Source organism: Macrotis lagotis, chromosome 3 (genome assembly GCF_037893015.1).
Source record: "Macrotis lagotis isolate mMagLag1 chromosome 3, bilby.v1.9.chrom.fasta, whole genome shotgun sequence".
Lineage (NCBI taxonomy): Eukaryota > Metazoa > Chordata > Mammalia > Peramelemorphia > Peramelidae > Macrotis > Macrotis lagotis.
The window spans coordinates 245,983,207-245,995,420 of NC_133660.1; the positions used below are offsets into that span (position 1 = coordinate 245,983,207).

Here is a 12,214-nt window from a genome sequence, read left to right on the forward strand (position 1 = left end):
TTTTCTCCAAAGGTCTATCATATCTAAATTTTCTAAGATTTCATTCACCTTCTTAACTTCATTCTTGTTTATTTTGTGGTTAGATTTATCTAATTATGACAGAGGGAGATTAAGGTCCCCACTTATTAAAGTTTTGCTGTCTATGTCTCCTTGTAATTCACTGAGCTTTTCCTCTAGGAATTTGGATGCTATACCATTAGGTGCATACATGTTTAGAAATGATATAGCTTCATTACCAATGAAACCTTTTAAGAAGATGTAGTTTTCTTCCTTGTCTATTTTAATTAGATTGATTTTTGCTTTTATTTTATCTGAAATCAGGATCACTGTCCCTGATTTCTTTTACTTCAGTTGAAGCATAATATATTTTACTCCAACCTTTTACCTTTAACCTGTGTCTATCTCCCTGCTTCAGTTGTGTTTCTTTGTTTAAATAGTTGAATTTTTTTATTAACACATATATATTTATTTATCTTCTGACTTGTTGAAGCAGTAGGTTAGACAACACTTGCCACAATAATGTCTGTCAAAATGGCTAGCTGTAAAGACTTCAGCACCACATTCATCAGAAGGGTGGTCCCATTGAAGGAGGCTAATCTTGCTATTCTCATCAACCTTATAGTACTTCAGAACAGCAAGCTTAACCTATTTTCTCTTATGTTTGTTCTTTTTGGGAATGGTGTAAGACTTCTTCTTTCTTTTCTTCATACCACCCTGAAGCCTCAGAACAAGATGAAGGGTAGACTCCTTCTGAATGTTGTAGTCAGACAAAGTATATCCATCTTCCAGTTGCTTGCCAGAAAAAAAATCAATCTTTGTTGAACAGGGGGAATACCTACCTTATCTTGTTTCTTGGCCTTGACATTTTCAATAGTATCAGACAGTTCAACTTTGACCTCAAGGGTGATGGTCCTCCCCATCAAAATCTTCACGAAAATCTGCATTGTGGTGCTGGGTCCACCCACTGATGGTGGATCCAAAAAAGTTCAGGTGTGTTTCTTGTAAACAACATATTGTACAATTCTGAGTTTTAATCCATTTTGCTATCTGCTTATATTTTAAGGAACAGTTCATCCCATTGACTTTTACAGTTAAGTTTACTAATTCTGTATTTTCTTCCATGCAGCTTTCTCCATTTATATTTTTCTATTACCTTTTCTCTTGTTCTTCCTCGTCAAAATCTTATTACCTTTAGCCTTTGACTTTTATTTTAGAAACTTAACATTCAGTTTAATTTCACTTATATCTTTGCCTTCTCTTTTATCAGTACCTTATTCTCTTCTCTTTCCCTTTCCCTGTCCCCTACCCCCCTTCCCTGTAGATTAGGGAAGATTTTTAAACACAAGTGGGAATATATCTTATTGTCTCTCTGGGCTAAATTTATTGAATAGAATTTACTCACATTCTCCCTTTCCCTCTAAAATTATAAATCTTTGTATTTCTTCTTGGGTGTTATTTAGTACTATTATTCAGGTATCATCAATCACAGTTTGATGATTTGATTGCTTGATAAGCTTATATTGTTATCATGGTATCATCACATATTGTTTCTAGATTGCTTGATAAGCAGCATTGTCAAATCACATCATATAATAATTACAATAATGAATTACTTTACCCCCTTCTCTAGTACTCTCCAAGGACACACAATCCTCCTCATGAGTCAAGGTACCATCCAAATTCATGTAATTTCTTGAGCTATTTGTGTCCCTCCCCCAGGCCTATTTTCTTTCATACTTTCACCCCACCCCCACCCCAATCCAGGATACTTAACCCCTTGTTAAGTGAAGCAAGGCCTATTTTCTCCCACACTTTACCCCTGCCTCCTCATGCAGGGTATTTAACCCCTTGTTAAATGAAGCTTGAATTAACTCAAACCCTGATGTAATTAACTCCAAGTATCTTAAAGATCTCTAAATACTGGGAAACTCTGAGAATTTTACAAATGATTGTAAGTTAGAAAGTCACTGACTTAGGATCACCCAGCTCATGATGCCCTCATTAAACAAAGTCTAAGCTTTTGTCAGCATAGCAGAAATAAAGTGGGCCAAAAGATAATGAGACACTTAAGTTTAAAGTTAATACCCCTGCTTTTCATCAGGGCTTGTCTCAAACATGGTGATGTCAACTTGGATTTCTTCAGTGGAGAGACAAGACCCAACTATAACCCTATCCTTTAAGTTCATTCACTTCAGTTATATTTGACCCTTTAATTATCTTAAGAGGTGTAAATTTCTGAAGAATTAGAAGTGTAATATCTTCCTTTTTAGGGCTGTATACAGTTTGATGGTCTTAACCAACATTCCCCTTTTCATTTACCGTTTTATGCAACTACTGAGTCATGTGTTTGGTGATTGAATTCTCTTTTCATTTCTGGTGTTTGTTTCAGGAAATTATGGAAGTCTTCTCTTTAATCAAATACCGCTCTTTTTTTTCCCTGATAGTTTATGCCGAATTTTGCAGGGCTGTATACTCTGGGTTGTAATCCCAGGTTTTTTCATCTCCATTGTATGGTATTCTAGATCTTCTGATTCTTCAAAGTTGAGGCTGGTATGTCCTATGTGAATCTTATTGTGTTTCCTTCGTATTTGAATTGTTTTCTTTTTGCTACTTGCAATAGTAATCTCTCTTTATCTGAGAGTTCTGGAATTTGGCTATGATAGCCCTTGTAGTTTCTATTCTGGGATCTCTTTCTGGAGGGGGTTCTGTGTATTCTTTCAATTGTTATATTGTTTTCTTGTTATATCAGATTTGTAGTTTTCCCTTATCATTTCTTGCATCATGTTTTCCAGGTCCTTTTTTGATCTAGGATTTTTAGTAGTCTGATGATTCATAGATTGTATTTCATGGATCTATTTTCCATGTCAATTGTTTTCCTTAAAAGATACTTTACATTTTTTTCAATTTTTCCAGGCTTTTTGTTTTGCTTGAAAGACTTTTAGTCTCATAGATTCATTGATTTTTATTTGCTCAAGTCTAATTTTTAGGGCTTCGTTTTCTTCAATTACTTTTTGCGTTTCCTTTGTAAAAGTGTTGGAATAAGTTTCTTGCATGACTCTCATTTCTTTTTTTCATTTTTCTTCTTCCTCTCTTCTTTGATTTTTAAGTTCTTTGATGAGCTTTTGTATTTGAGTCTAATTTATGGACTGTTTTGATACTTCTGTGAGGGATTTTTCACTAGTTTCTTCTTCAGACATGGCATTGATATCTTTGTCTGTGAAGTAGTTTTCTATAGTGAGTGCTCTTTTATTTAATTTTATTTTTTTGCTCATCTTTATTGTTTTAGCTCTGCTCTTGGGTATAGGGAGTATAGCTCCAGGATTTTCTTTTTTTTTTTTTTTTTTTTTTTTTGCTGGGGCTGGGATCTGATCCCTGGCTTGTCTTTGGCCAAGGTGTTGCCTATGTAGTCCATGTCTTGCCTTTGCAGTCCAGGTTCTGACTTAGCAGTAGTTTGTTCCTGACCAAGTCTTGTGTTTTGCCCAGTATTCCCAGGGTTTAGACTTTGTTTGGGGTTGGGATCCTCCCTGCTAGTTTACTATTTAGCTGCCAGGACCTCTGCTGTTGTAAAGCTGTGAGAACCTGGATTGCTCTGTGGCTAAGAGCCCCTAGCTGCCTTTCACACTCTCCCTCCTCTTGGGCTTTACTCCCCCCCCCCCCCCCCCCCCCCCCCCCCCCCCCCCCCGCAAGAGACAAACCTTCTCTGAAGATCCTTCATGATGTCATCAGCTGAAAACTTCTTTGAATCTTCTCTTCTTTCTTTCTTGGTGGGATCTGTAACTTGAATGTCAGAATAGAGGCTTCATTTATTTTTGGTAGGGTACGGCTCCAGCAGCATGTTAGCTTCATGCTGTCATCTTGGCTCTGCCCCCAAAGTCCTCAAAAAATCACAAATTTCCAAAGATAGAGATAGCTTGTATTTCTTACTTGGTTGTTAATTTCTTTTGACTATCAATTAGGGATTTACTCTTTATCTCATATTCTTATAAATTTAAATAAATTCCTTTTATGTCTTAGAAATGAGCCCTCTCATAGAATCTATCGCAAATATATTTTCCCAATTGATTCATTGGTTTTATTTATGCAATAAAAATTTTAACTTTTTATACTCAAAATTGTTCATTTTATTTTACATAGGCCTCTCCATTCCCTGATTGGTCATGATTTATTTTCCCTATTTATAAATCTCAAAGATATTATTCTCAACCCCTCTAACTTAATACTTAATAGTTTACAGTATATAGTTAAGTGAAGCAAGGCCTATTTTTCTCCCACACTTTACCCCCACCTCAGTATATACAATACAATACATGTACTCATAATAGACATATCTATATCCATTGAATCTTCTTTTATCATTTTATATATAGACTACTTTCTAGTTTACCTAGCAGTTTTTGTTTATAGTGAATTTTTACCTCAGAATCTGGGATTTTTAGTTTTATCAATCACCAGATTATTAATATTCATTTATTTAAGTTGATATATACCTATGTTATTCTATGAACAATCTCTTTAATATTTCAAGCAATTGCCAAATCATTTGATGATTGCTGGTACATAGTATAGTTCAAAATTAAAAATTGCTTAGTCCCCTTTTTTCCTACTTTTTTTTGTTTCCCTTAAACTTCTTGGTCTATTTTTCTTTTTTGCTCCAGATGAATTTCATATTTTCTTCAATTTTAGGATTAATCATTTGAAAGTTTGGTATATTATTGAATAAGTAAATGATTTAGGAAGTATTGGTCTCCAATTTTCTTACTATGGCTTAAGTTTTCAGTAACTTATTTAGATTGCCTCATGATACTATTCAGGAATCCTGATTTCAAATTCTAACTTAAACAGTAGTTCTGTGGCCATAGGCAGATCATTTAACCCATCATGGCCTCAATTTCATCATCTGGAATATAGGGATAATAATATCACCTACCATTGTGACTTTTATATTCCACTGCCAACTCATGTTCATATTGTGGTTCTATGAAGTCTTGCATTGTTTTTAAGACCAATTGCTACTGAACTCTTCCTCTCAAAACTTAAACTTTTGAAGCTGCTGTCTTAAACACAGACATGATATTTTTTCCTTTATTTCTTTAGAATCTCCTCTTGTTAGATTTGGCCCACTGTTTTAGTCAAATGGTTTTATTTTCCCCCTCATAGTATAGTATCTTTTGCTACAAGAAATCATACTTAATGTGTAGGATGACAACATTATTGAAGAATCAGGGAGATCCACATATTTACAGATTCCCTTTCAATAAAAGCAACTGCTTTTGTTGAATCCTTTGTGAATTCAAGGTTTGATAATTCTTTTGGTTGATGCATACAAATAACAGGAGAATTTTATTTATTTTATAAGCACTATTCTTACCATGCTATATACATTGGGTAAATAAAATGTATTGTAAATGATTTTATCTGCAATGCTATTACTTTTAAAATTTCATAGCATACCTGGCAAACTTCACTGTATGCTTTTGTAGAACCATTATCTGTTATATTCTTTGTGGATTCTTCATTTATTTTTTTTTAATTTTTTTTAGCTATCCTTTGGAAGTTTTGTGACATCCATAGATTTGATAAGTATAATACATACATCTATCTTAATTAATGGTAATTTTAAAAAGAAAACACTACTATTATACCTAAGTTACTCCTATGGAGTCCTTTTTCTATGTTGACATAGAAACATTGATGAGTGCATATTGCCTTCTTCTATCCAATTAGTTTCAAGTCATGTAATCATACATTTACCAAACTCACATTTAATCTTCTTATCTATTGTAGAAAATGCAAAATATAATTTAGTAAACACTTTGCTAAAATCTAGGTAAGTTTTTACCTACAGCCTTCCTGCATCTACTAGTTTAGAAACTCTGATTTTTAAAAATGAAGTAAGGTTAAGATTTGTTTAGACTTAAGAGTAGGTTTGTACATGCCCAAAGGCAAGAGGACTAGAGCTAAAAAGAAGCCTAGTCCTGGTAAAAAATGAAATGGTGATTTTACTTCTATTGCTTAACTGACCATATTCCTTTCTCTCAATCAGTATCACTCTTCCAGAGAGATGGAAGGCAATTCCTTTAAGGTGGAGCCTAGGGCAATGAGACTCTGACTGAGGAAAAAGACATTTAACTTGAGATTGTATTTATTGAGAATAGAATATGTCTGACACATAAGAAAGGAGACAGGTGGCTGTCATTTCCATTAAGGGCAACTGCACCCCAGCCTGTCATTTGCAATGTTCCCTGATAATTCTTGGCTAGCAAAGTAGGCTTATTTTATTGGCAATTCTGGGACAATGGCTCCTTCCAGCAGCAGCAGTAGACATACAAAGGCTTTCTTAGTTCCTGAAGCTTTTATCTTTCTCTTTTAGTTGTTCTCACAAATTTCAGAACTGTAAGACTGGAGACTACAGGATACATTATTGTCCAAATGAATGATGAAAATTTAAATATAATCTGAAGGCCATTGATTCTCATCATCCTCTGGGAACAGAGAGTCAAGAGTTATCTTCTCTTTTCCCTAGCTTTCATGGGTGCCATGGTCAAATAATTAGCCATATTGCATAGTGATGAGCCTCTTTACTTATCAGTGCTTGTGCTCAGGAAATATTCTTGGTCTATTACAAAATCTTACCAACATGGTAGAAATATGATAGAGTGCCTTCTATTGGCAGACCTTTGGAGAATCTAGAATTACCTCCAAATTACAGTGGGAAGTCATTGTTGGAATCTAAGGAAACATTGAAATAACTTTAAATCAAATGTGAAAGTACATAGATGTATAAACAAAATACTATGAGGGATTTGAAACTGAAATTACACATAGGAAAAATACACACACACACACATACAAATGTATGAATTAAGAGAGATAGCAATGTAGAAATACAATGGGAAGAGAGAATTGAAGAACTAGATCATATCTTCCAAATTAAATCAACTTTATTTTATGATCTTAGGGCTTTAACATAGGATTTAAGGGTAAAAAGTACATTGAAAAAATATAATTCAAGAATTAGGAGTGAAACTATACATGATCCAGCCCATTCATGCCATTATTTCATGAGTACATTCTTTAAGGAAGGAGTCTAGAAATATTCAATGTGGTGAACACTTGATAACATGGAAAATGAAATGATTATATTTAAACACTTGGGAAATGCCTGATTATCTTTGTGAAGCCATTTCAGCATCACTTGTCTACAGAATCATATTATCCTTCAAGAAAAGATAAAAATGAAAATTACATTAGTACTGAAAAAAAAGGAAAAATTAGAAGACTTGACATGGAATTGAAGCAATGTTAACCTGACCTACTTAAATAAACTATTGAAGCTGAAAAATGAGAAAAGGGTAAAAGAACAGAGATTGACAGAAGCAATTGCTATTTCTTATACAGATTTTTAAAAAATGCAAATAACTTGCTACAAGAAGACCAAAAAATGCTCTAAAACTGGTTCAGGAAGAAAACATTTTAACTCCTTTTTAAGGAAAGATGTATGGAAAGTAAGAGCAATAACAGCTTAGAGAATACATTCATTTATAATATATCCTAAAGGAGAAGAGTAAAGGATAAGAAGCAATTTCCTGACAAGGTGACTAGGTGAAACAGTGGATGTAGCACTGGGAAGACAGATTATCAGGAAGACAGGGGTTTGAATCCAGTCTCAAGCATTTAGTAGCCTGTTTGCCTCAGTTTCTCCACTTTAACAAGTAGATAATAGCAATACCTACGTTAACGAATTGTCTTAAGAATCATATGAATTGATAATTATAAAGTGCTTGGCATCGTGCCTTGGACATAACAGGCATCATTTTAAATGATGTAATTGTTGTTGATGATGATGATGATATGCTTTTGTTTCAGCTGCATGGATTCCATTTCCTCCTCATGTCTTTTTTTTGAAATCTCTAGATTTTACAGTTTCTGGAACTTAGAAGGTGAAGGTACTTCATAAGTTCTTGTTGATTGACCTTGTGTGTGTATGTGTGTATGATTATGTGTATAATATATGTCTGGAAATAATACACACACATATATATATGTTATATATATATATATATATATATGTACGTATGTATGTATACATACACACACACACACACACACACACACACACACACACACACACACACTGACCTTGGAGTTAGGAGAATGGGAGTGCAAATCCAGCCTGAGGTATTTGCCACTTATTATCTCTGTGACCTTGGGCAAGACAACTCACCCTGATTACCTCACATCCAGGGCCATCTCCAGTCATCCTGATCCATATCTGGTCATTGGACCCAGATGGCTCTGGTGGAGAAAGTAAGGCTGGTGCCTTAGCACAGCCCCCCTCACTGAAATCCAATTTATGTGCTTGTCATGGCATCACCTCCATAATGTCATGGTCTCCTTCGAGAACAAAGGATAAATACATCATCATCATCATCATCATCATCATCATCATCATCATCATCATCATCATATGTTTATGTACATGTTTTCTCCCCTGATTATATTGTAAGCTCCTTAAGGGAGAGAGTCTTTAAATTTTTTATATATTTCAATCCTAGATAAGTACCATAATACATTTTTGTTGATTGATTAATTAGTCAGATTGAATATTGCCTCATACCACAAGGAGAAGCAAAATTTGTTTAAAGTTTGACAACAGAACCAGTTATCCAGGATTGTCCTGAAGGCATTTTATAGTGGAAAGAGGAAAATGATAGAAAATGGAAACGATTTCTAATGATTTCTTGTTCATACTAATTTCCTTACCAATGACAACAAAATGTCTAAATGCGAACTTTCCACATCCTATATGAGGAGGTAGAAATGATAATCAAGAAAATGAGAGGAAAAGCATGGAGGAGGTCTGTGCTGGAGGCAATATAATTTTGAGGTCATTGATAAACTGACTTTTAAGCTGAAAGAAAAATTAGAGGAGCAAGAAGACTTGAAAATATATGTGGGTGATTATACATGTATAGCCTTTTTTCTGTCAGGGGGAGGGGGACAGAAGGGGAGGAAGGAGAAACATCTAAAACTCAAAAGCTAACAAAAAATTGATTATTGAAAACTACCATTGCATTTGGTTGGACAAATAAAAAAAATATTTTTTAAAAAGGAAAAAAGAAATGGAAATTTATGTACAGATTTGTAGTTTTTTTATTGCATGGGCTTTTTCTTTTCTTTTTCTATTACTTTGGGAATGAGGATGAGTGTGAAGAAATGTTTAAACTTTAAAAAATATTCCAACTTTTTGCTATTAAAATGAGACTGAAGATAAAATAATCAGCAGATATGTCTACATTCTCATCTCTGCAAGATTATTGTGACAATATATATATACATTAAAGATATTCTTCATAAAGTATTAAAATGTAATATACCTTTACAAATAATGTTCCATAGCATGTCACAGTTTTAGTTACACAACTATTGAAAGGATGAGAACCCACTATGATAATGTTTTCTTAGCTCAACCCAATAAAGTAAAACAACAGTTGAAAGGCCATCATACAACATGTAGTCTCCCCCTTACAGGTGTGAAAATCAGTTAAGAGTTCTAGAAATAAGTTAATCAATGAGCTTCAGCTATTCATGGCTCAAAAGGAAGAAGTGGTTGGCTGAGGAGATGGGCCACAATCATAGAATTATGTAAGGTGAAAAAAAATGGAAAATGGATATTTTCAAGGTAATGAGGTTGTAGGCTAATGGATCTGGAAAAGGATTTCTGGATCCAACCACATCATTTTATTGATGAACAAATTGAGACCTCAAAAGATAACTGACTTGCCCAGGGTCAAATGGCTAATAAGTATTTGAGACAGGATATGAACCCGGGCTTTTTTGTTTCCTAGTTCAGTACAATATTCAATCTGCTTTTTAATGCTTCTGTTTTCTCCTGTTTATAGATGCTGTATTTTTATTCATTCCAAAATATTTGACTTAGTTCTCCACATTGGATATAATAATTAATTAAAATTAGCTTATTTCCTAGTCTATGTTATAAAGTAGTACTATCAGTAAGTATATCTTCCACACTGTATGAAAACAATGAGCCATTGGGGCAGCTTGAATGTGCAAAGTACTAGGTCTGAAGTTAGATTGGTCTGAATTCAAATCTGGTCTCAGATTTAAAGCAGTGAATTTTAGCTATTATTAGCTTTTACAGTGGAGTATGGAAGTACTGAGTTCAGATCAAGCCTCAGTCACTCACTTGCTGTTGTCCTCATATGGAACATGGCAAGTCACTTAACCTTTGTTAGTCTTAGATTCCTCGGTTGCAAATTAGGGATAATAATAAAATCAGGTTACCTCCCAGGGTATTATCTCAAATGAGATAATATTTGTAAAGTGCTTAGCACAGTACCTCGAGTATGGTCAGCACTAGAGAAATGCTTATTATTATTATTACTACTACTACTACTACTACTACTACTACTATTAACTGGGCAAATAACTAAATGTAAGAAAAACCATATAGATTGTTAGTGGGTGCTTTCAGTCTCTCCAAGTTTCTTTATGCAATAAAAACCTATTAAAAAAAACCAACGTTAAAAGTTTTAGTGTTCATACTTGGAATGCTAGAGATTCCAAAGAATTTTAGTTAAAGTGAAGTGACGTAGATGGACATAGAGTACCTGAGTTATCCATGATACATTGGACATATTTGTTAACCCAATCAGTATTACAAGAGGGTGCCAAGAAATGAATGATTAGAAATGGTGATTGATCACATAAGAGGAAGGGATAGCCAAGTGATCACTTTCATGTTCCATTTTTTTGTTCTTCCCAGAATTATGGACATTGGAGAATTCCTTCTATCACCATAGATTGATGAATTGTTATTGTAGAGCTGCCTAGAACATTGAATGATAAAGTTACTTGGCCAGGGGCACATAGCATGTATATATCCAAGATAGGTCTTGATATTCAATCTTAAAATTCATTATCCAATTTTCCATGCTGTCTGTTCTAGCATTATTATTGTATTATCAAAATAACCAGAAAAAACATACAGTTTTTTATGTGGCTCTTATGCCCCATGGATAATTTGTGGGATGTCATGGAAAAGAGTGGCATTGAATTAGAAGTTTTGAATAGGTTGCATTTGACAATATGTAAAAAAAATCATCTTCTCTGACATCTCAGATCCATCCAAGAAAGTATGCATATGTGTATATCTTATAGTCCCTATTATTTTTTTCTCCAACCCTGTTAAGGATAAAGTCTATTTCTTATTTTTATATTTCATATTTAGCTAGTGTCTAACTCGTCCCCTTCCCAATGCCCTATTCCGAGAATTTCTGAAGGGGAATTAATCTTTGAGAACAATCTCCAAAAGATCACCCCCATCCTCCTTTTATCTCCCATTTACTTGAACATTTATAAAAGGTATATTATATACCAGACCCTGTGCTAAGCACTCTAAAATTCTTAACTAATTTGATCCTCATAGCAATCTTGGCAGGTGGATGCTCTCACTATCATACTTTTCAGATGAGGAAATAGAAGCAAACAGAAGTTAAATGATTTGCACAGGGTCACGCAGCCATCTATTCATCATTACTATGAATATGATTTTAGGTCCCTTCCTGCTCTAAAATTTTAGGATTCAAATGCAAAAATAAGAAATAGACTTTACTCTTAATGTGCTTAGAGGTATAAAACAAGCACACTAAAGGGGAATATAAGATAAACGATCTATGATGTTAGAGAAATTTCTATTCTTTGTAATATTGCCAATTACAACCTAACCAAAACTTCTCATTCAATGCAACTCTTTTCCATGCCACCTGAGGTCAGATTTGAAGTCAGGAAGATGAATCTTCCTGACTTCAAATCTTACTCCATATCTCCTGTGCCACCTGAATGCCGCAAATTTGGAAATTAATAAATGACTATTGCATTGAATGTGCACCCTGGATAGAATACAAGATCTTTGAAGGCAGTGATCATCATTCTTATCTTCATATCTCCAATTCTTAAAACAATGCCTGCCACATCATAGTTACTTAAAGACTTTCTGAATGGCTGAATGTTATATGTAAAGTGCATTTTAAGTCATTGGGTACTATAGAAATGCTATATTTTATTACTACCCAAAGATAGAAAAGTATTGACTGGTAAATGTGAAAGTGAACATAAATGCCTTGATTATAATCTTTTATCATAAAACTCGAAGGTAGAAACATCAAAATATTCATTTGGGTTCCTAGAGGTT

The 12,214-nt window shown here is 34.0% G+C and overlaps 1 pseudogene; it reads right to left on the reverse strand.

Moving 5' to 3' along the window:
• Positions 1-465: 465 nt before the first annotated feature.
• Positions 466-962, reverse strand: LOC141516514 (ubiquitin-ribosomal protein eS31 fusion protein-like; annotated as a pseudogene).
• Positions 963-12,214: the final 11,252 nt, after the last annotated feature.